The 23,915-nt window shown below is 46.2% G+C and overlaps 1 protein-coding gene across 2 annotated transcripts in view; it reads right to left on the bottom strand.

Moving 5' to 3' along the window:
* Nucleotides 1–23,915, bottom strand: part of XKRX (XK related X-linked) — a 44,529-nt gene that overhangs the window by 7,291 nt on the left and 13,323 nt on the right. The window lies entirely within an intron of this gene.

Raw genomic sequence — 23,915 nt, 5'->3', positions numbered from 1 at the left:
CTATAAAACCAGGCAAACTTTGGCCGGGTTCACGCTTACTGTATCTGCGGGGGGAAGGGGGGGGGGGGCCAGAGCGGGGACCTGGTAAAGTATGTACCCGGCCGTGGTGGTGTCGGGGTTAGGAGCGCTAACATACTCGCAGTGGGATGACAATCCCGCTGCGAGTATGTCATCCCATTGAATTGAATGGGAAGTTATCCGCGGTGGATTTTGCTGCAAACTCGTAGCGTGAAATCCTCTGCAGATACAGTACGCGTGAACCCAGCCTTAAAGGAGTTATCCTGCGCTTCAAAAACAAGGCCACTTTCCTCCAGAGACATCAGATTTATCTGTCAGATAAATCTCTCTGTGTAAACGCACCCTAAGGGTACGTTTACGCAGAAAGATTTATCTGACAGATTTTGGAAGCCAAAGCCAGGAATGGATATAAAAAGAGGATAGATCCCAGTCTTTCCTTTATGACCTTATCCCTGTTTATAGTCTGCTCCTGGTTTTGGCTTCAAAGATCTGTCAGATAAATCTGTCTGTGTAAACGCACCATTACAAAACCCCAGCCAGTGCTGTCTCTGGAAGAAAGTGGCCATGTTTTTGTAGAGCTGAATAACCCCTTAATTACCAGGGGCATACATTTACGCCCCCACCGCCTGGGCCTTGGAGCAAGAGGGCGTAAATGTATGCCCTGCCGGGGGTCAGCTGTATGAGGCAAGCTCAGGAGCTAAGCTTATGCTGCGTTTACACGTAACGATAATTGGCCGATCGTACGATTAACGATGTCGGAGTAACGATTTTTTTTTCATAACGAGCAGCGTTTAGACGGTACGATATATCGTACGGAAAATTCGTTGTGCAATCGTTTTGCGAACGCTTAAGCCTATCTCACACATTGGTTAAATCGGCGAACGACTGTTAAAAAATTCGCAAATTGTTCCGTGTAAACGACGAATTGATGACATGTTGAAAGATCAAAATGCGCGATGTATCGTTCGTCGTATGATCGTTCGCTGCGTTTACACGTACGATTATCGTTCGAATTCGATCGTTATCGCGCAAATTCGTACGATAATCGTTACGTGTGAATGCACCATTACTTTATAGCGAGTGAGGAACAGCTGCTATCAGCAGCTGCGCCCTCACCCTCAATGGCGTCCCTCCATTAAGCCATTAAAAGCTGCGATCATTTAAAGTGTCACTGTCGTAAAAAATTTTTTTCAGAAATCAATAGTACAGGCAATTTTAAGAAACTTTGTAATTGGGTTAATTAGTTGAAAAATGATTTTTTATCATGAAAAAGCAGTTTGAAGCTCTCCCCCTGGAAAAATAAGAAACCAAAACAGGACAAAGAGTTAATTAAAAGCTACAAAGCGGGCTCTCTCCTCCTACAGTCACCACTGAGCTATCTGACAGCTGAATAGCCTCTGAATAGCTCCCCTGCTGAGGGATCCTTTGTTCTGTTTTCTGCTGTTGACATTTCTGCTCCGTCTCTTTTCCCCCCTCCCCTCTTCATAGAACAAACAGGATGCGTCTGATTTAGGTCTCCTGATTCTGAGGAGTGGAAGACAGAAAGGAGAGGAGGGGGGACCTGGGAAAAGGCTTTTTAAATGCAGATAATGGCATATTTGCCTAATGAACCCAAATACAAAGTTTCTTAAAATCGCCTGGACTATTGATTTCTGCAAAAAAATTTTTTTACGACAGTGACTCTTTTACACAGAAAGATTATCTGACAGATTATCTGCCAAAGATTTGAAGCCAAAACCAGGAGCAGACTATAAACAGAGATCAGGTCATACAGGAAAGCCTGAGATTTCTCCTCTTTTCAAATCCACTCCTGGCCTTGGCTTCAAATCTTTGGCAAGAGCCCTTAGTGTAAGTGACAGGAGCAGCTCCTGTCACTTACCAATCGGAACCCCTGCAGATTGTTTGGCCTGACTGCCGGAGGTCTCTTAACTTCCTCCGTGCAGTCAGGTCTTCAGTCTTTTGATAGAGTCTGACCGGCAGGCTTTATCAGGTAGATCACAGATTACACTGATCTCTGCTATGGCATAGCAGTGATCAGTAAGTGCAATCAAATTTATGTATGTAAAAGTCCCCTGGGGGGACTAAAAATGTGTGAAAAAAAAAAATACGTTTTTAAAAATGCCCCAAAGCCGATTCCCCAATAAAAGTCAAAATCACCCCCTTCGCATTTTATAAATAAAACACACATAGGTAATAAAATTAACATATAATATACTGTAGCGTGTAATTGTCTGATTTATTAAAACAAACCAATATTATTCCCGCACGGTAAACGGCGTGAACAAAAAGCGGTAAAAAAACTCAAGGATCGTTTATACTTTATTAATCTGTATATTAAAATAACAAAAGGTTATCAATATGTCCCATCTACACAATTGTGATACTAATAAAAACCAGAGATCATGACGCAAAAAATGACGTCCCATACAGCCCCATAGGTGATAAAATAAATAAGCGTTATGAGTCACAATAGCGCTATTGTAATCATACCTATTTGCAAAAAAAAGAATAGAATAAAGAAAAAAAATGGCAGTTCTACCGTCAAGTGCATTACGTAAACATGGATGACCCCCCCCCCCCCCAATTTGCAGAATTGTATTTTTTAATCCCAATTTCACCCTATGAATGATATTTTTTGTTCCGTTTTATGGTAGATTAAAAGGCGGCATTACAAAGTACACCTGTTCCTGAAACAAACAAGCCCTCACATGGCCCAGTAGCGGGAAAAGTTATGGGTCTTAGAAAGCGAGGAGGAAAAAACGAAAACGCGAAACTGAACATTGGCGCGGTCCTTAACCTCTTAAGGACATAGGACGTACCGGTACGTCCTATGTCCTCACTTGCACTTCAAAGCGGGGCCGCGCGGCGGCCCCGCTTTGAAGTGCCGCGATCCCGGGTGCCGCGTGTAGCCCGGGACCGCCGCTATTAGCGGGCACGGTCTGATCGCCGTGCCCGCTAATTAGCTAATCGGAGGCAGCTGTCAAAGTTGACAGCTGCCTCCGATTACCGGAGGCAACGTTTCCCTGGTGTCTAGTGGGGGAGATCGCTCCTCCGGGACCTTGTCCCGGAGGAGCGATCTCCGTTACTGATGCCGGCCGGGGACGCGTCCAAGATGGCGCCGTCCTCGGCTCGGCACTCGTTCGTTTTCGGCTGCAGCAGCCGAAAGCAAACGAGTGCCGATCTCATGGATCGAGGAACATGCATAACAAGTCAGTTTTACCCCAGGGCGAATGGCGTAAAAACACATTTCCCCCAAATAAAAGAAATGCGTTTTTTTTTTCAATTTCACCACACTTCGAATTTTTTTCTGGTTTCGCAGTGTACTTTATGCAAAAATTCAGCCTGTAATTGCAAAGTACAATTAGTGACGCAAAAAATAAGGGGTCATGTGGGTTTCTAGGTGGAAAAATGCAAGTGCTATGACCTTTTAAACACAAGGAGGAAAAACCGAAAACGTAAAAACGAAAATGGGCCATGTCCTTAAAGGGTTAAGGGGTTAATGAGACAGATTTACTTTACTTGACAGTGTACTTAACTGTACCATGGGCTCTGGGCTATTCGCAAAACTTGCCCCCCCCCCATGGCATATCTACCGGTATAATTCACCTTAGGCACCTACCCACCTATTTACTCGCTCTCCATCCATACTGACCAAAATGGTAATAATGCCCCCTTCTGCAGCCCATGCAGTATAAGTTTCCTTAATAGAACCCCCCCTAATACTACCGCATAAAGTAGATGCCCCCACAAAGTAGTTACCCCTTATTTCCCCCATGCAGTAGGTAATCACATAATAGTGCTCTACATAGTAATTAATTCCCCCAATAGTGCCCCCTAAATTAAATTAGTTAAAGGACAAGTGCCATGAAAAACTTTTTCCCAGTAATTGAAGCACATTACAAAGTTATATAACTCTGTAATATGCTTCAATCACCTATCTGCCTCCCTTCCCTGTCTTTTCCCCCCCTCCACCCCCCACCAGGAAGTGTCCTGACTCACAGAGACCTGATTACTGTCGTCACCGTCACCAGGCAGCTCCTTCTTGTGAGGATGAGTCATCAGCAGGAGGGCTGCTCTAGGTCCTGTTACACCAGCCCCCCCTCCCCGCCTTGTCAGGTGACTCTGCTTGCTCAGCTTATCTTCTCTAGTGACATGACTCCTTCACTGAGTCCATGGCAGCAGGAGAGAGGGTATGAGGGGAGGGGGGAGCTGCCTATGTGCCGGAGTCAGTCTGAGGGAAGATAAGCAAGTGAGATGTGACAAGTGATGGCTTGCAGTTGTTCAGCCAATCGGAGCTGAGCAAGCCTGTCACCTGACAAGGCAGGGGAGGGGGGAGGCTAGTGTAACAGGAGAAGGAGCTGAGAGAAGAGCTTGGTGACGGTGACGACAGTAATCAGGTCTGTGTGAGTCAGGACACTTCCTGGTGGGGGGTGGAGGGGGGAAAAGACAGGGAAGGGAGGCAGATAGGTGATTGAAGCATATTACAGAGTTATATAACTTTGTAATGTGCTTCAATTACTGGGAAAAAGTTTTTCATGGCACTTGTCCTTTAATTTCCCCAAAAGTGCTACAATACTTTTCCACAAGTAGTTAACTCCCCCAATAGTGCCATGCAGTTCCAAAATTGGAACTCCAACTACCCCCTCCCCCCCACCAGGTGACAGGGCTGGCTGCAGGATGCGTCCACACCACTCTGCCTGTCCTCGGACAAGACTCCCCAACTTCTAGGCCGCAGGCTTAAAGGGGTACTCCAGCGGGGGGAGGCATTTTTTTCCTGGGACCAGGGAGGAGGTGGCTGAGGGAAACGACGTCCACTCACCTCCCCGGCTCCAGGGGCGGGTCCCGCATCGCGGCGCTCCGGTTCCCGGCCTCTTCCTGGTGTCTGACGCGGGCCCGAGACCTGAAGTCTCAAGTCCACTCAGCCAGTCAGTGACGGAGGCGGGATCCGTTTCAAGTCCACTCAGATCCCGCCTCTGTCACTGACTGGCTGAGCGGACCTGAGACGTATCGTCGCCACTGGAACCGGGGAGGTGAGTGGACGTAGTTTCCCTCAGCCACCTCCTCCTCGGTCCGAGGAAAAAATGCCCCCCCCCGCTGGAGTACCCCTTTAATAATATGGGCGGTCCAGGCAACCGTACAGACTGCCCATGTTATACCTGCTGCAATGTCATGCTGGCCAGCTTAGGGAAATCTATTGATTTCCTCAGTGGGACAAAAATTCTTGCACTAAGGGCCACATTTTGACATACCTGCACTAGAAAATGAACAAGATTTATCACAATGGCTCATGTGGTTCAATAACTTTGGCACTGTAGACACTCTATTAGTTGTCAAAAATATTTTTTTTTGGCAAAAGGCTTTCCCAAGCTCCTCAAGTGCTGTAACACCTTACTCCTCCTCCCATAACTGACCCTGCTTGGGACTCATTTTACAGGTGTCAATCAAGCATTGTAACTAGACATTCCAGCTTGTAACTAGACTGGTAACCTACACAATGAGCTGTCAACAATGGGAGGCCAAATATTTCATGTGATGTGCCCTACAAGCTTAAAGGGGTACTCCAGCAATTTTTTTTTCTTCTTTTAGATTAGCTGGTGTCAGAAATTTATATAGATATGTAAATTACTTCTATTTAATAATTTAAAATTTAAAGTGTTTCGGTACATATGAGCATGTTGTAAGTCCTGCAGGAAGTTGATTTTTTTCCAGTCTGACACAGTACTCTCTGCTGCCACCTCTGTCCCCGACAGGAAATGTACAGAGGAGAGATTTTCAACAGGGATTTGCTACTGTTTTGGATAGTTCCTGCCAGGGACAGAGGGGGGCAGCAGAGAGCACTGAGAGTTGTAGTACAGCGCTATCCAAAGCAGGGTGCCACTCTCCTATGTAATGTATATTCTTACATACAGTACACAGTGGGAGACTGTCCGACACAATCGCTGTGTGAGGCATGATCCTGTTGGGAAGGTTCCCCCTCCCCCCGGTTCTACGTATAAGGATACTTCATATGTTTTTACGCCATCCGCGTTGTGGTAAAACTGACATGTTATCTATGTTGGTGAAGTCAGTATGTTTACGACGATAGGCAATTTACATAACTTTTATTTTACTGCTTTTTAAAAATTAAAACTTAAGATGTTTAAAACTGCTGTCTTATCATCCTTATAACACTTGGGGGCGATCTGAGACGTAATTTTTTGTGTCATAATCTGTTCTTTTTATTGGTAGTTTTATCAATTCGTGACGACTAATAGTAGAGATCCCCAATTCCTGATAGTGGTATAGTAAGGAATCACGTTGCAAACCTTTTTTGTACCCCCCTGGCAGTGCCATGACTGTGCTGTACTAAGGTGGATGGTTAATGGCCATCGGATGGTCAAAACCATTCAAATTCCTCATGTAGCCCTATGGGAAAATTAATTGCCCACCCCTGGGTTAAAGTAATGTATTAAAATCTGATTTTTAGTATTCAGAGTACCTCTTTACTGTACATGTTAAATGGACAGCAGAAACGCAGTATGAACGAAGCCTAATGTGTAAAATGTGTATTTAGGACTGGGGGACAGAAGATACCTGCTCAGCTGCTCTTTTCTACTAAAAACAAACTGAACAGTAGAGATGAAGTGAATCTGACGAAATCAGTTTCGCAGCCAATCGGGCACTTAAAGGGGTATTCACCCCCAAGAGCTAAAAAAATGTAATGCCCCCAAACCTAGCTGGTCTTACTCACCAAGTCCCCCTGAGTATTTTGAGACGTCTCCCATCTTTCTAGCTGCTGCCGTTCCTGAGTTACAACTTTTTCTAAAACATGGCCTATATCCAAGATAGGAAACTACATTTCCCATCATGCAATGCTTATGCCTGATGATGGTGAAGTAGCAGAGCTGAGACAATGAAGGAGATGATGACAGTGTAGCAGAGCTGAGATGGCTGTGTCGGCGTAGCAGAGCTGAGTTGGGGAGACCGCGTAGCAGAGCTGAGTTGGCGGGGACGCCGGTGTAGCAGAGCTGAGTTGGCGGGGACGCCGGTGTAGCAGAGCTGAGTTGGCGGGGACGCCGGTGTAGCAGAGCTGAGTTGGGGGGGACGCCGGTGTAGCAGAGCTGAGTTGGGGGGGATGCCGGTGTAGCAGAGCTGAGTTGGGGGGGACGCCGGTGTAGCAGAGCTGAGTTGGGGGGGACGCCGGTGTAGCAGAGCTGAGTTGGGGGGGACGCCGGTGTAGCAGAGCTGAGTTGGGGGGGGACGCCGGTGTAGCAGAGCTGAGTTGGGGACGCCGGTGTAGCAGAGCTGAGTTGGGGACGCCGGTGTAGCAGAGCTGAGTTGGTGGTGATGCGGGCGATTGCGAGGGGCGGAGCTTGTCGCGGGGGGCAGAGCTAGTCGCGGGCGATTGCGGGGGGCGGAGCTAGTCGCGGGCGATTGCGGGGGCGGAGCTAGTCGCGGGCGATTGGGGGGGGCGGAGCTAGTCGCGGGCGATTGCGGGGGCGGAGCTAGTTGCTGGCGATTGCGGGGGCGGGGCTAGTCGAGGGCAATCGCGGGGGCGGAGCTTGCCGGGGGGGGGGGGGCCGCGGGTGAGTGCGGAGGCTATGCTGCAGGTGAGTGAGGGATGCCACGGGTGATGGGGGGGGGGGGGGGCTGTGTGCTCAGGGTGAGTGAGGGATGCCATAGGTGATGGGGCGGTCGGTTGTGGGGCGGGGGCTGTGTGCTGCGGGTGAGTGCTGGACGGTGTGCTGGGAGAGGGGGTGAACTCTGGGCTGGGGGTGACCAGGTGGCTGCTGTTAGAGAGGGATGCAGTCACAGCTGCGCTGATCACTGTCTCCCTCTGTAACAGCAGCCATCCCATCAGTGTTCTCAGTCACTTTACTGTGCTGGGACTGAGGACACGTGATGCCGACACGGAGGGTGGGGGCCAGGAGCAGGGAGTGTGTCGGGTTGGACTGAGGTCTGATGATTCTCTGCAATCCGTGGGGGTGAATGCAGCTGGATAACAGCAAAACTGTGCAGAATCCATAATAACTTTATATGGGAAAGATGGAAAGCTACGGGTGGGCAGCGTATTAATGCAAAAATAATTTTGGGGGGAATACCCCTTTAACCTCTTAAGGACATATGACGTACCGGTACGTCATATGTCCTCACTTGCACTTCAAAGCGGGGCCGCGCGGCGGCCCCGCTTTGAAGTGGCGCGATCCCGGGTGCCGCGAGTAGCCCCGGACCGCTGCTATTAGCGGGCACGGTCGGATCGCCGTGCCCGCTAATTAGCTAATCGGAGGCAGCTGTCAAAGTTGACAGCTGCCTCCGATTACCGGAGGCAACGTTTCCCTGGTGTCTAGTGGGGGAGATCGCTCCTCCGGGACCTTGTCCCGGAGGAGCGATCTCCGTTACTGATGCCGGCCGGGGACGCGTCCAAGATGGCGCCGTCCTCGGCTCGGCACTCGTTCGTTTTCGGCTGCAGCAGCCGAAAGCAAACGAGTGCCGATCTCATGGATCTCTGCAGCATATCTATGCTGCAGAGATCTCTATGAGAGATCAAAGTATATATACTAGAAGTCCCCCAGGGGGGCTTCTAGTATATGTGTAGAAAAAAAAAACAACGTGTTGTTAATAGTAAAAAGCCCCCTCCCCTAATAAAAGTCTGAATCACCCCCCTTTTCCCAGGTTTTAAATAAAAGTAAACAAATAAATAAATAAATAAACATGTTTGGTATCGCCGCGTGCGTAATCGCCCGAACTATTAATTAATCACATTCCTGATCTCGTACGGTAAACGGCGTCAGCGCAAAAAAATCCCAAAGTGCAAAATTGCGCATTTTTGGTCGCATCAAATCCAGAAAAAATGTAATAAAAAGCGATCAAAAAGACGTATATGGGCAATCAAGGTACCGATAGAAAGATCACATCATGGCGCAAAAAATGACACCTCGCACAGCCCCATAGACCAAAGGATAAAAGCGCTATAAGCCTGGGAATGGAGCGATTTTAAGGAACGTATATTGGTTAACAACGGTTTGAATTTTTTACAGGCCATCAGATACAATATAAGTTATACATGTTATATATCGTTTTAATCGTAACAACTTGAGGAACATGCATAACAAGTCAGTTTTACCCCAGGGCGAATGGCGTAAAAACACATTTCCCACAAATAAAAGAAATGCGTTTTTTTTTTCAATTTCACCACACTTTGAATTTTTTTCTGGTTTCGCAGTGTACTTTATGCAAAAATTCAGCTTGTCATTGCAAAGTACAATTAGTGACGCAAAAAATAAGGGGTCATGTGGGTTTCTAGGTGGAAAAATGCAAGTGCTATGACCTTTTAAACACAAGGAGGAAAAACCGAAAACGTAAAAACGAAAATGGGCCACATCCTTAAAGGGTTAATTCGGCTTATTGTGTTTTTCCCAGATTTGCTTTGCATGGTGACCATACGTTAACTTATACTTACGCAGTTGTAAATATTATGCAGTTGCGTACATCACAAGATAAATGTTCGCATGTACGAAAATGATTGTTATAACCATTCCGATCAGCGAACAAATTGTTCGTATCGGTGAGCACAAACAATTAGCGGCATTTTCATACATGTTCGCTCGCCACTATTTTTAATTAAATTAATTTGTATGCAGTTCATGAATATTTGCGAATTTGTGCAAATATTCGCTAACTTTGCAAAACAAAATTCCGAGTGATTCGCTCATCTCTACTGAACAGGTTAATAACAAATATTGCAAAAATGTTTAAATTACATTTTTCAACTAAAAAAAATAAATACATTGAGGGTTAGGCTGGGTTCACACTTTTTTTCATCTGATTTTGCAAAAAACGGATGGAAAACAGATGCATTTGGGTTCATCAGTTTTGATCCGTTTCTCCATTTTTCTATTTTATAAAAAAAATTGTGTACGTTAAAGGAGACCTGTCACCCCCCCCCCCAGTGCCGGGACAGAGCCCGGCCGACCCCCCGATGCAGACCCATATACTCACCGCTTCCCAGAAGTCCCGCTCCTGGACCTGCTCCCGCTGCCGAGATATCTCAGTCCGAAGCCATGCGTGCTCCAGTCATTCTCTATGGGCATTGGACTCATCTCTGGAAGCGTGCGCACGGCTTCAGATGGAGATATCTCGGCAGCGGGAGCGGGTCTTCCAGGATGCGTTGAGTATATGGGTCTGCACCGGGTGGTTGGCCAGGCTCTGTCCCAACACAGGGGTTTTGATCAATTTTTTTAAATAATGGATGTCAATTCTTGTTCAGTCCTCCAAAAAAACCTTCAGAAAAACTGCCAATGCATTTCTTCCATGTATTTGCATTTTTTCTGTAGTTTTTTACTTTGTGTGAATTATCTTTTTTGTGGTTTAGGCTTTTTTTTGTGCTAAGCCAGAAAAAAAAAACAGCAATGGCGTTTGGGACATCAGAACAATTTTACTGAAGTCTATGGGAGAAACAATGCCACAGTTTACCAAAGAAAAGCCACATCCTTAGCATGCTGTTTTGGAAAAACTGTCAAAGCCTTAAAAACGCCAGAAAGGAGAGAATTAAAGCCAACCTCCAAAAAACGCCATGTGCGTAAGGCATATTATAAACCTTCCATTTACATCTGGCTGCTGGAGTTTAAAAAAAGCAAAAACACATTTTTCCAAGAGTATAAAGCAGTGTGAAGCCAGCCTGCACAAGGCTGTGATGGAATACAGGACAATAGGCAAGAACATTGGCACCTAATAGAAAGTGATGAAGATGTCAAAGAAATCGCTATGAGACAGCCCATCTTTTTATATAGACGTACACGTACAATTAGGGACTCACTTGCCACTCTGAACACCATTAGCAATAAAAGACACAGAAATTGGTTGGAAAACAGCGCCCCTAAAGGTAACCATAGATGTGGGTTTTGTTCCTTTTGTAACCATATGCAGGAGGGAAGGGATGTGACCGTAGGAGGCACAGGATGGGAAGTTAGACAACTAATCACTTGTAGACCTAGTTTTGTGGTCTATGCCATCCTGTGCCCCTGCGGTCGCTTCTACATAGGTAAAACCATTAGAAAATTGTTTATTAGGTTCAGAGAACATTGTAATTCTATCCGGACAGGAGTAGGCTGTACACGCTTGATAAATCACGTAATTGAGGAACATAATGGTGATAAAGGTGTCCTTAAATTTCTAGGTCTGGAAATTGTAAAACCTTCTAGTGATGGAGGAGACCGCCATCAGCGGCTGCTGAAGCGGGAGTCCTGGTGGATTATGAGAACAGGAGCCCTAGGAGCTCTAGGACTCAATGATAAAAATGACATGAGTATCTTTATATAGTTGTCTGTTGTTCATCTTTGTATTCCTTTTGTAATGGTTTTAAACTGTTTATATTATATGTATTATACTACTTTGTATGGCGTGTCCACATTTTGGTTGGTACATATGGAGTTAATATGGTAACCATGACAACAGCTACAGTGTACGCATAAAGCTGCGCCAGCTGTATGACGTAGATTATGTGAGCCAGTTGAAGCGCGCAAGCGCGAAACGCCGTGGCTCTAATCTGTGGAACGCACCTTCTGCTTGTTCACTGCTCTTTTCCTGTAATAAAGCATCGTATTCCGCTCTACATTGGTGAGTTGCCGTTGTTCATCTATTTTACTATTAAGAACCTTGGTGAAAAGGCAACAACTGTTGCGCAAGTATTAGAAAATAGAAGAAACACAAGATGACAGTCAATGTTTCACGGTCTGGGGCTCAATGTAAAATCCCTCCTCATGGGGTAAGGATGATTCTGAAAAAGGTCAGGAATCAGCCCAGAACAACACAGGAGAACCTGGTCAATGACCTGAAGAAAGGCGAGACCAGTATCAAAGATTACCATTAGTAACACACTACGTCGTCATGAATTAAAATACTGCCGGGCAAGCAAAGCCCTCCTGCTCACGTCAGCAGGTGTCCAGGCCAATGAAGTTTGTCAGTGACCATATGGATGACCCAAAGGAGGAATGGGAGGTCATGTGGTCAAATGAGACAGCACCGTATTGACGGGAGGATAGATGGTGCTATGCATCATGAGATTTTGGCCAACAACCTCCTTCAGTAAGAGCAATGAAAATGGGTCGTGGCTGGGTCTTCCAGCTTGACAATGACCTGAAACGCACAGCCAAGGCAACTAAGGAGTGGCTCTGTAAGAAGCATTTCAAGGTCCTGGAGTGGCTGAGCCAATCTCTAGACCTAAACCCAATAGAAAATCTATGGAGGGAACTAATACTCAATGTTGCCCAGTCACAGCCTCAAAAACTGAAAGATCTGGAGAAGATCAGTGTGGATGAGTGGGACAAAATCCCCGCTGCAGTGTTCGCAAATTTGGTCAAGGGCTACAGGAAACTTCTGACCTCTGGAATTGCAAACAAAGGTTTCTGTACCAAATATTATGTTATTAGTCTATTGTATCAAATCATTATTTCAGGCAATAAAATGCTAAATCAATATTTAAAAATCAAACAATGTGATGAATGGAATATATCTGTCTCTCACAGTTGAAGTGTACCTAAGATAAACTGTAAGCCCACTTCCAAATACCAGCTTAGACGACCTCTTTGGATTTTTACTGTGATCTGTATTCCATATGCTTTGTATGTTTTGACTTATTACAATAATGTGAAGCTTACTTACACAGTAAACTGGTTTTTCCTGTTCTGAACCAGTCCTGGGCAGATGTAGGATTTTGGTTTGCATTGCAAGAAACACATTTAAAATTTGATAATATCAAGTCCATTTAAGGTGATTAACTCCACTTCTGTGCTATAAGGGCAATTGGGTGAAAACATTTTCCTGTATGATATTATCCATGTCTAGAATATTCTCATTTACCAGGAAAATGAATGTTAGTGTAAATGCGATAAACAAATGTAATGGAATTATTCATTTGGGAGTTGTCCACGATCCTTAATGGATATTCTTCTTATGTGTGCACTAACTTGGCAGACACCAAATCTGTTGGCCTGCTGCCTAGCTACAGCATGAAACAAGTAACAACAAGGCAGCGTCTTATTCCTGTCTGACCAGCCTTATCGCCTGTATTGTAGATGTGCCACCGTGATTTCTCACTGTTCTGTTCAGTGTTATGGCTTCTGTTTATTGAAGCTGGGAGAACATGGCATCTCACCAAATATACAGATCAGAATCCTCTGCTAGTCTACTGGAGACAAACACTGGAGTGTGGAATGGGGGGCAGGGTGCAGTGCTTCAGAGAGTGAGCGAACATCACTGTATATAGCATCCAGGCCGGGCCAGAGAAAACCCATGAACTATGTAAGGCCCCATTCACATTGTTGTGTACCCTCTCTCAGGCCATGCATTAGCATCCGTAAAAGAAACCGTTGCGTTGCCAATGACATTAAAGTGTAACTGTCATTTCAGGGTCAGTACAAGCGATTTTAAGAAACTCTGTAATAGGTTTTATTTAGCAAAAGAGTTTCCTTCTGTCCTCAAAAAGCAATTTTCCTAGCTCCCCCCTCACTTCAGAAGAAGCAGGTTTTCTGTGTCCATTATGTTCTATGTAAAGGGGAGGGGCTGAGAGGAGTGAGCACGGAGGAGAAAAATAGCAGTCCTGTACAGCACAACACCCTGCAATCTTCTCTCCGCAAGTTCCTAGATAAGCACTGACCTTTCTGACCTCTGAATCCAGCGTTTTAGGTGCCCAGACCGTCTACAAACAGCTGCCCTTCATGTCTCCTCTTCCTGCTCGCTCATCTCCCTCGGCCCTTCTCCCCCTTCATAGGGATATAATGGACACAGCAGAACCTGTCTTTACTGGCTTCTCTGTAATAAAGCCAGATTTGCCTGATCATGCAATAATGCACAGATAAGAAGTGAGAGGAGGCTGGGAAATTGCTTTTTGAATACAGAAAGAGGCTTTTTTTTGCCTAATAACCCCTATTGAGTTTCTTATACTACTGATTTCTGCGGAAAAAAAAAAAAAAAAAAGACAGTTACACTGCTGATTGAGGGGTGAGGGGGCCAGTTACACTGCTGATTGAGGGGTGAGGGGGCCAGGCTGGGGGGCGCTAGCAGGAGCCGGGGGTGCCAGGGCGGACTGGGGACAGCGGCAGTGGGACGCTGGGGCACACCGGGACGGTGGCACCAGGAAGCCAGCAGCAGGAGAGGCAGCAGGAGGCCGGGGACCTGGGTGCAGGCCGATGTGTTCTGGGGGAGAGGGGTACAGGCGGTGGAGGGTGCGCAGGCAATCCAGAACACCAGACGCTTTCCTGACATGTATTAGGAAAGCGTCTGGAGCTCCCATACACTTCTTTGGGAGCGTCCGGGCCGGAATTACTGACAAAAATAGGACCAGTTTTAAAAATAAAAACCACTTTAGTTTTGCGGAACGGTCCTAAATGGAAATTGAATTAATTTTACAGCTATCTGAAGCTACAAAATGCTTCTGTACATATAGACAGGAAACATATAAAAATAACAGCTTTTTGGAGGGATTTTTTTCCCCTCTGAGAAAATAGAACAGTCCTATAGATACTCTGAAGGACACTCTCCTATTTTTAGCTGCACTGACGCCTGAAGTAAATAAGAAAAAAAAAAACACAACTCACACATACATATATATGTGGAGACTACAGCCAATAGATGATCCTTCAGTGCAGCAACCAAGATACTTACCCTCCTACAGTATAAGGCTATGTTCACACTGCACTACCACTGCAGCCACTATTCAGTGAATAGCGACCGCAGAAAACCCTGTCAGTTCACACAATGGAGTGAGCGGCTCCAGCCGCACGCTCCATTGTGTGCTCTGGGGAGTTCTGATGTGGGCGCGCACGGATGGGCCTGCATCAGAACCCAGCGGCGCTAAAAATCATCCGACCAGTACTGCAGTACCGGCCGTGATGATTCTTTCTGAGACTGGCCGGGTCATGGAACGGCCAGTCTTATACAGCGTGTAACCATAGCCTAAAGCGGCTGCACTACTCGAGTTTTGAGTGATGCTGCCTCACATACTCAGTACAGTTATCGGACAATAATACAATGCCCTCATTTTGTAGCCTGTTAAAATAAACGGAGCTTAAAACACAGAGAAAATGAGCAGCACAAGAATACTGAGCGCTAAGAAGGAGCACGGGAGTCCCAGAAGGAAACTCATACAGATTGACTGCACATCAGGGCCTATCAGGACAGCACGCATGATGTGCAGCATTTAAAGAGGTGATACAGGACTAGAAAAAACAGCTACTTTTTTGCAAAAACAGCACCGCCCTTGTACTAAGGTTGTGTATGGTATTACAATTCAGCTTCAATGGAACCTCACCCAAACTAAGGACAAGAGAAGTGCTCTTTCTGGAAGATACCAGACATGTTTTTCTGAAGTCCGCTCCATATCCAAAATAGCGCCAGCCCGGAAACTATATTTCCCATCGTGCATTGCTTCTCCCTGATTGGTCTGTTTGTATCTGCCCCCCTAGGCTTTCATCACTGATCATCACTACATTGCCCAGGAAGCACAGTGATCAAGGGGGGCCCACACAATGATCAATCATCACACAGTTTGGGAGACAGAGGGGTGCTGCCAGAGAGAGGGGGTGGGGGTTGCTCTCAGCACAGAGCAGAGACTAACCTGCAGCAGAGACTGGGGGGCTGCTATGAGAGACCTGGGGGGGCGCACTATAAGACACCTGGGGGCGGGGGCGCACTATGAGAGACACCTGGGGGCGGGGGCGCACTATGAGAGACACCTGGGGGCGGGGGCGCACTATGAGAGACACCTGGGGGCGGGGGCGCACTATGAGAGACACCTGGGGGCGGGGGCGCACTATGAGAGACACCTGGGGGTGGGGGCGCACTATGAGAGACACCTGGGGGTGGGGGCGCACTATGAGAGACACCTGGGGGGGGGGGCGCACTATGAGAGACACCTGGGGGGGGGGGGGGGCGCACTATGAGAGACACCTGGGGGGGGGGCGCACTATGAGAGACACCTGGGGGGGGGGGCGCACTATGAGAGACCTGGGGAGCCGCCGCTACTGTATGAGAGACCTGGGGGGGATGCTGTCATGCCAGGGGAGCCTGCTGCTGCAGATGCCTCCTTCTCCCTCACTGTGTGTCCCGTGTTGCCCGTTGCCACCACCTCTGATGTCCTGGAGAGCAGTTGCTGCAGATGCCTCCTTCTCCCTCACTGTGTGTCCCGTGTCGCCCGGTGCCGCAGCTGCTGGTGATGTCTCCTCCTCCCTCACTGTATGTCCCGTGTCGCCTGCTGCCGCCGCTGCTGGTGTTTCCTTCTCCCTTACTGTGTCCCTTGTCGCCGCCGCCTCTGATATCCTTATCCCTCACTGTGTGTCCAGTGTCGCCCGTGCCGCGGCTGCTGCTGATGTCTCCTCCTCCCTCACTGTGTGTTCAGTGTCGCCTGCTGCCGCCGCTGCTGGTGTTTCCTGCTCCCTTACTGCGTGTCATGTGTCGCCCGACACGCAGCACACAGTAATGGAAAAGGAAAACCTAGCGGCGGCAGCAGGCGACACGGGACACACAGTGAGGGAGGAGGAGACATCATCAGCAGCTGCGACACCGGGCGACACGGGACACACAGTGAGGGAGAAGGAGGCATCTGCAGCAGCATCCCTTTCAGGTCTCTCATAGCGGCTTCCCAGGTCCCAGGACATCAGCAGCAGCAGCGGCGGAGGCAGCACCAGGTGAGACATTAGCAGCAGTGGTGGCGACACAGAGTTCACAGGGCAAAGAAGCTAGGTGTACAGCACAGTGACACTACACATACAGGAGGAAGGAAAGTGCTCTCATTGGTTCACATGTTCTCCCTCTCTTCAGTGGGCAGGGTTAGAAGAGCTATAACCCGGCCCATTAAAGAGAAGGAGCACACATGATTCCGCCTCGGAGGGTGGGTGCCAGGAGCAGGGTCGGACAGGACTGAGGTTAGATGCTTTTATGTGTCCAAAGGGAATTTAAGCACCTTAATAGCAGCAAAAATGGTCCAAAAGCCATAATAAGTTGATTTTACAAAACAGAAAGCTATGGGTGGGCTATTTATTAATGCAAAAAAAGATTTGGGGTGGGGTGGGGGGGAATACCCCTTTAAGCACTCTATATTTTTGCTTTGTACCACATATTTTTCATGGGAGTTAACTTCTGTAAACCAGAGCACCACTTTAACTGGAGCCTTAAGGCCCTATTCCGATATCGGCCGCTACGAACGAATTGTCCTGTGGAATAGAGTGCAACGATCAGCCGACATCGTTCATGTCGGCTGATCGTTGCAGTCGCTTGTTTTTCAACATGTTGAAAAACAAGCGACTGATATAGCAGCGATCTGCTGCTGTCGCTCCATTGGATAGGAGCGTCGGCAGCAGACGCTGCTATATCCTATGGGCTGCCCGGACGATCTAGCGATCCTCCGAGCAGATGCCGATGCCAAGATCCTCCTTTCAAACCATGGCCCGCACACGGCGCTGGTCTATTCCCGGTCACTGCCCAGCCCCCCCTAGTGTGACGATCTGCCCTCCACTCGTTGACGCAGCTCCATAATAACCAATAGAGCCAGGTCATTGAGGGGAGAGCAGAATGTCTCACTGAAGGCAGACAAGCCCGTCTCCAGTGACTGGGAATAGAGCGGCTCTGTGAGTGGGAACCGGACCGCTGTTCAAATTACAGAACGGCGGCACTGGCACCAATCTAATAATGTAAAGATCTTAAAGCAATGTACCTGCTGGTACATTCACTTTAAGGCAGGCAGATATCACCCTGTGGGTTAGGGCCAGTGATTGGCCAATAAATACTTTGGGTCACCTAATACAGTATTTAGCTGTGGTGTGTGCCAGTGACTGGCTGACCGAGCATTTCCCGTATGTTGAGAAGGCAGCTGGGCCTGAGCACTTGAAATTTTTCTTCAATCCCCAGACAGCCCCTTATTACCCCCTATTCACATTCCAATAGACTGTGCCATTTTCCACAAGTACCTAAATATAACAGACCTCATTCACACATGACTATTTCTTTTCAGGCCTCAGAAACTAGGATCAGCAATGTCCTAGACTAGAGAAACCATCCATATGTAAATTGTGATGCACTAGTTTTTGCAAGACCACTGGCAGGAGCCGGCCTAGGGGTTGCCAGGCAGTGCATCAATAAATATGGATGTAAGTTGTTCTTTTCAAAACAGACCCACTGATTTCTACGGGAGCCTCTGTGATTCAAAAATTGACCATATTCAAGTGCTATTTTTTGTATTACACATGGATCTGTTATACAATTGGATGTGCAGATGACTCCCTGGGTCCTAGTTCTGTCAATAACTCAGGATCCTGATTTACAGACGGAAAATACTAATGTGTGGATGGGGCCTATTTCTTTCACAGCATTCCAGTGTTCCTTGTCTACACTACAGGCACTACCAATACTTCCTGACTGTGTGCTGGATCCCAGTTTTCTATGTATGTAATATGTATCATAAACCTACTGGGGCAAGAAATGCTAAGATGGAAAGGTTCTTGTGAAAAGGACATCAATCTGTATTCAAGAACTTAAAGCGACTCTGTACCCACAATCTGACTCCCCAAACCGCCTGTACCTTCGGATAGCTGCTTATATTTCAAGATGTTTCCTGGGGTCCGTTTGGCAGGTGATGCAGTTATTGTCCTAAAACACAACTTTTAAACTTGCAGCCCTGTGTCAAATTGGAGTGGCCTAGAGTGTGTGTGCCCAAGCCTTACACCGCCTCTCCATCTCTCCTTTCTGCCCTCCTCATCATTAGGAATGCCCTATTCATCACCTGTCTAAACACTGCACATGTGCTGGATCGTTCAGGCCCATGTGCAGTGTTCACACAAGTGATGAATGGGAAAACTACTGCCCAGGGCATTCCTAATAATGACGAGGGTGGGGAGGAGGGACGGAGAGGCGGTGCAAGGCTTGGGCACACACACACTGTAAGCCACATCAATTTGACACAGAACTGCAAGTTTAAGAGTTGTTTTCTGGGACAATAACTGCATCGCCTGCCAGACAGACTCCAGGACAGATCTTGGATTAAAACCAACTATCTGAAGGTACAAGTGGTTTGGGAGCGGGGGGTGGGGGTCGTACAGATTGTGGGTACAGAGTCGCTTTAAGGCCACTTAACTACCTCTTTGCTATGCACGACCACAGGTATACAAAAAACGGATGCCCAACAAAGGCCTATTCACAGTCAGTTGTTGGACGCCGTACGCAAGAAGGCAGAAAGATGCGTTCCTCCGTACAGCCTGAACTGTCCTATTTAAATGAAGGGAATTAGTTCAAGGATCCATTAAAATTTCACTCTCACGCAATAGCAAAGCACCAGAGAATGTAAACAGATGTAAACCCAGCCTTACAATGTATCACTCCAGTACAAAAGTATACACAAATATACACAGTCATGGGTGGAATACATAAGTATTATAGAGAATCTGTCAGCTCTCATGACTGGTCCGTTTCTTGCATTCCCAATGAAGTAACTCTGCAGCAGTTTTTTTGAACTCTATATTTTACTGATTCTATTCCACTGATTAAATAGACAACTGGCTGTTACCATTCCCTTTCTCCAATGTCAGTGTAATGCCATGCACAGTCCAATGGCGTCCGATCATCACGGATAGTATCAGACTGTGTAGAAATATATCTGGTAACATCAATGTGCTGGTGAGATACAGAGACTTTCTGTAGATGATTAATTTCCTCTTTTGTGTGACAGCTGCAGCTCACATGATCACACACAACTCAATATATATGTTTAGTTATAGTCCTAATGCGGATAGTACAAGATCCATTCTATTCCTTGGGCCACTGCACATTACGGTGACTTTCTCAATGCATCTGCCTGGAGCCTGGGTGTGTACAGTCCATGACTGTGGGAGGCCCGCACAAACCACTCCATTGGCTGCTTATACCCGGTTGGTGGTTTGCAGGAGACCTTACTCATACATTTCCTGGAGGAAGAACAGAAGTTCCAGATGCTCCAGAATTCAAATAATCACAAATACTACAAAGATTTACTATAATGGTGCAGTCACACGTACAGGATCAGCTGCGGGTATCAAATCAACTAAGTGATCAAACATAGCATCAAATCTGCTGTAGTTCCTGTACGGTTCACAGCTGACTTTATACAAGCATACCTACACCTGTAATACAATCTTGGGTCTGATGGCGAAACTGACAGCCGAGACGTTTTGTAATCTATATTACAGCCATATTTATATCTGCTGGTGTGACACTGGCCTTAGAGCCATGCCAGATAAGGCAACAAACAAATCCAGGGACATCCTCCCCGATACTTTACCTTTCTTTCTTCAGCTGGCCAAAACTGCCCTGGCTACCTTCTCCCAGCTACAGCCAGACTCTGCAGAATTTTCTGTCTTCAGAAGAGATGAGCGAGCAGTACTCGATCGAGTAGCTATTCAATCGAGTATTGCACTACTCAAAATATTAGTTGTCAATCGAGTATCAGATCGAAAATTCGAAACTAAATGAGTAAAGATGAGACCAAGTCTATGATGACACCTTTAGAAAATGATGCAAACACCTCTGGAATGCAATTGGGAAAGCAGGGAGGCAGTATTACACTACTATCACAGGTGTGTGCATCATTTATTAAAGGTGTCATTATGGACTTGGTGAAATCAAAGTGGTCGAATTTAGGTTTTCAAGAAATTAGCATTTTTTCCCCCATAGACTTTAATGGGGTTCAATATTCGATCAAATAGTCGAGTATTCTGGTCTATTTGTATCAAATTTCGAACTTTTGAATATTTTACTCCTCGCTCATCTCCAGTCTTCAGTTTCTCGCTATCCCACAATCTATCTTATGGGTGCCTTCACACCTACCGTATCGCAGCAAAAAATCCACAGCGGATCCGCAGCAGATTTAACTAAATGAATGAACACAGCATCAAATCCGCACTTACAAATCTGCTGCGCATTTTCTACTGCGATACGGTAGGTGTGAAGGCACCCTAAAGGAAAATAATCACAGCATCCCACAGCATGCCCCCTGAAAATAATAACACACTGTGGGCCCAGAATATAATGACATTGTCTAGTAAAGGCCTCTTCATGACATTGCCAACATTGTATTTCTGGTTCTTATTACATCTTAAATAAAAGAGGAACCCATCACTGAAGAGGATAGACCTCCGCTCCAGCCCCATTGTTATCTTGTTCCGCACCATAACATTTCAGCTTATCCTTCTTAGTGATGCAATGTTAAAGGAGAAGTCCCCCTAAACGTTATTCAAACCAGCAATATACACTTATTACAGGAAATGCTTATAAAGTGCTTTTTTCCCTGTACTTACTACTACATCAAGACTTCACTTCCTGAATAAAATGGTGATGTCACGACCCAACTCCCAGAGATGTGCGGGCTGTGGCTGCTGAATGAGAATGATGGCAGAGGGATGCTCAGTGTCCCTCCAGTACCCTGTGTCCCTCAGTGTCCCCCTGTCATCATCCTCTCCAGCAGCCACAGCCCACACAGCTCTGGGAGTCAGGTCGTGACATCACCATTTTATCCAGAAAGTGAAGCCTTGATGCAGTAGTAAGTGCAGGCAAAAAAAGCCCTTTATGTGTATTTCCCATAATAAGTGTATATTGGTGATTTGTATAACTTTTGGGGAGCAATACAATATGTTAATAAAATTTTTTTCTCTTCTTTTTCTCTTTTAAAGGCGTACTCCAGACTGTTAACTTTTTTTTGCCAATACATTGCTTTAATAATGCTAAATAATGTTTATGACTTTGTAATATAACCTCATTAAAATAAATGTATAGTTTTTTTCTGTATTACTGAGCTTCCGTTTAGTGGCAGCAGTAAGAGGCGACACAGACACCTCTACTGTCACCGAGACTTCCAAGGTCCCAAGTGCTACCATTTATCGCTATGCAGAGCAGGGTCCCGTTCCCCCTTGTACTGTAAATTCTTACAGTATATTGAGGAGGAGAGGTAAACAGACCCAGGCATACTTACATGTGTATTTCTACATGGGGCACTCATACTCTATAGTACGGTAAATACACTTCACAGACTGTATGAATAACAAATATAAACTGGCTATTATGGTCCCATCTGCATTTACAGCAGCAGTGGAAAGATTCTGTTGCATGTTAGACAGTGCAGACATTTTTCCTGTGACCTGCCTGACCTCCCTCCCCCAGCACTGTCATCCGCCCTACAACTACATAATAAAACTCACAAGTATTCACCACCCAGTGTCCTCAGGAGCTACAGCCTTGAGCAAGAGGAGGAGAATACTGAGAGTTCAGTAGAGGGTTTGCGGAGCCTAAATAAAACTCTCCTATCTACAGATTAACCTAAAGATGTTTAAACACCTTCAATAACTGTTGGCTGAGCTATTTTTCAGCCAACAGTTCTCTCTCCCATGCTTCCTTACACACGAATGTTCAACATGACAAACAATTCATATAATCTCTATTAGGAAGGGTGGCAGCAGCTTATCTCTCCAAGAACAAAGTGGTCAGGCAGTGGGAGTCCAGAGAAACTCTGGCAGTCACCTGTATACACTTTATAAAGGCCAATGTCCGTAAAAAGCGTATAGGGACCTTGGCTGGGATAGCTGTTGTGAGGCCAGCAATAAAATTAACAGAAAAGAAGAGCAGGCAGCCAAGCAGATATACTGGTCAGTTTGACATGCGCCTGCATCCCAATTCAATGGAAATTAAGTTTATCCCGGCCGGTACTGCAGAACCAGCCAGGATAAACTTCACTGACACCGGCCGTTCTGTGACACGGCTGGGTCAGAGAACGACTGGTGTCTCACATAGTGTGAACGTGGCCTTACAGTAGATCTTTTGCAGAGAAGAGCAGTGTCAGGCCATATCACATACGTCACGCTACAGAATCAGATGAGGTGTACTAGAACTCTCAGAGTAAGTTGAGGTGGAACTGTGAGGGGTCTGATAGGTCAGCAGGCCCAGACCAAACCACACATAATACAGTGTAAACCTATGTTTAGTGATCTGTGTGGGTGTCACATGACCCAGTTGCAGTACTGAAACACATGGATGCAGCAGAGCTGGAATGAAAGAGATGGCACTGCAGGAAAACTACAAGTGGGGAGTTATAACATTATAAATGGCAAAGAAACCCACCATGTGCTATAGGAAAGGCGAACATCGGTTACAAAAATGCACGAGGAAGGGCAACAGTGGTCTACATTTGGAGCAGCTCACTGCCAAAATTAACCAGGGGACCTAATGTCTAAAACTGTTAAGTGTACCCTGGGGAATAGTTTTGTGGCATTCTCTGAGCCTATTCATCATGTGGAAGACACTATTAACCGATCTGGGTAGGAATCCATGCTTGCAGATCACATAAACCCATACATGCAGATTGTCTTCTTTGCGGCCGATGGAATCAGCAAGTCACATGGCTAGAAATGTCAGACACTTTTTTGTTTGTTTCTTTTTTAAATATTAGTATCTAGTAATATAAGAAAAAGTGCTTCAACCAGTGGCTGAAAAAAAAACATTAGAAAAATGAGTCCTAGATCTGCCATAGCCAAAGTATGAATCTACAAATCTACAACTCTTCCTCAGCTCTCCCCTATTTTAACTACGGTATGTCACAACTAGAAGATGGAAAATTTTGGAAAATGATAAATAAAGTGTTAAAAAAAGTGTCCTCTACCTGGACTTTGCTTCTATTGCTATGTAATATCTGATTAGTAATTGTTACTAGGGCAAAAGCATAAAAACATCCATCACTGGTAAACTTGTATTACAGCTGAGTAAACAGTCTGTACTGTATAAGATCTCAGAGATGTCAGTGTGTTGTGTCTCCTGCAATAATCCATCTACATACACTTGTGGTCATACAATGTTTTGTAAGATAACTTTGTTCTTCAAAGAAGGTTGAAACTTTATGAACTTTTTTTTTT

The sequence above is a fragment of the Dendropsophus ebraccatus genome, chromosome 10 (assembly GCF_027789765.1).
Source record: "Dendropsophus ebraccatus isolate aDenEbr1 chromosome 10, aDenEbr1.pat, whole genome shotgun sequence".
In the NCBI taxonomy this organism is placed as follows: domain Eukaryota; kingdom Metazoa; phylum Chordata; class Amphibia; order Anura; family Hylidae; genus Dendropsophus; species Dendropsophus ebraccatus.
The sequence above is the reverse complement of the archived record's forward strand: the minus strand, read 5'-3'. Positions and strand labels throughout refer to the sequence as shown.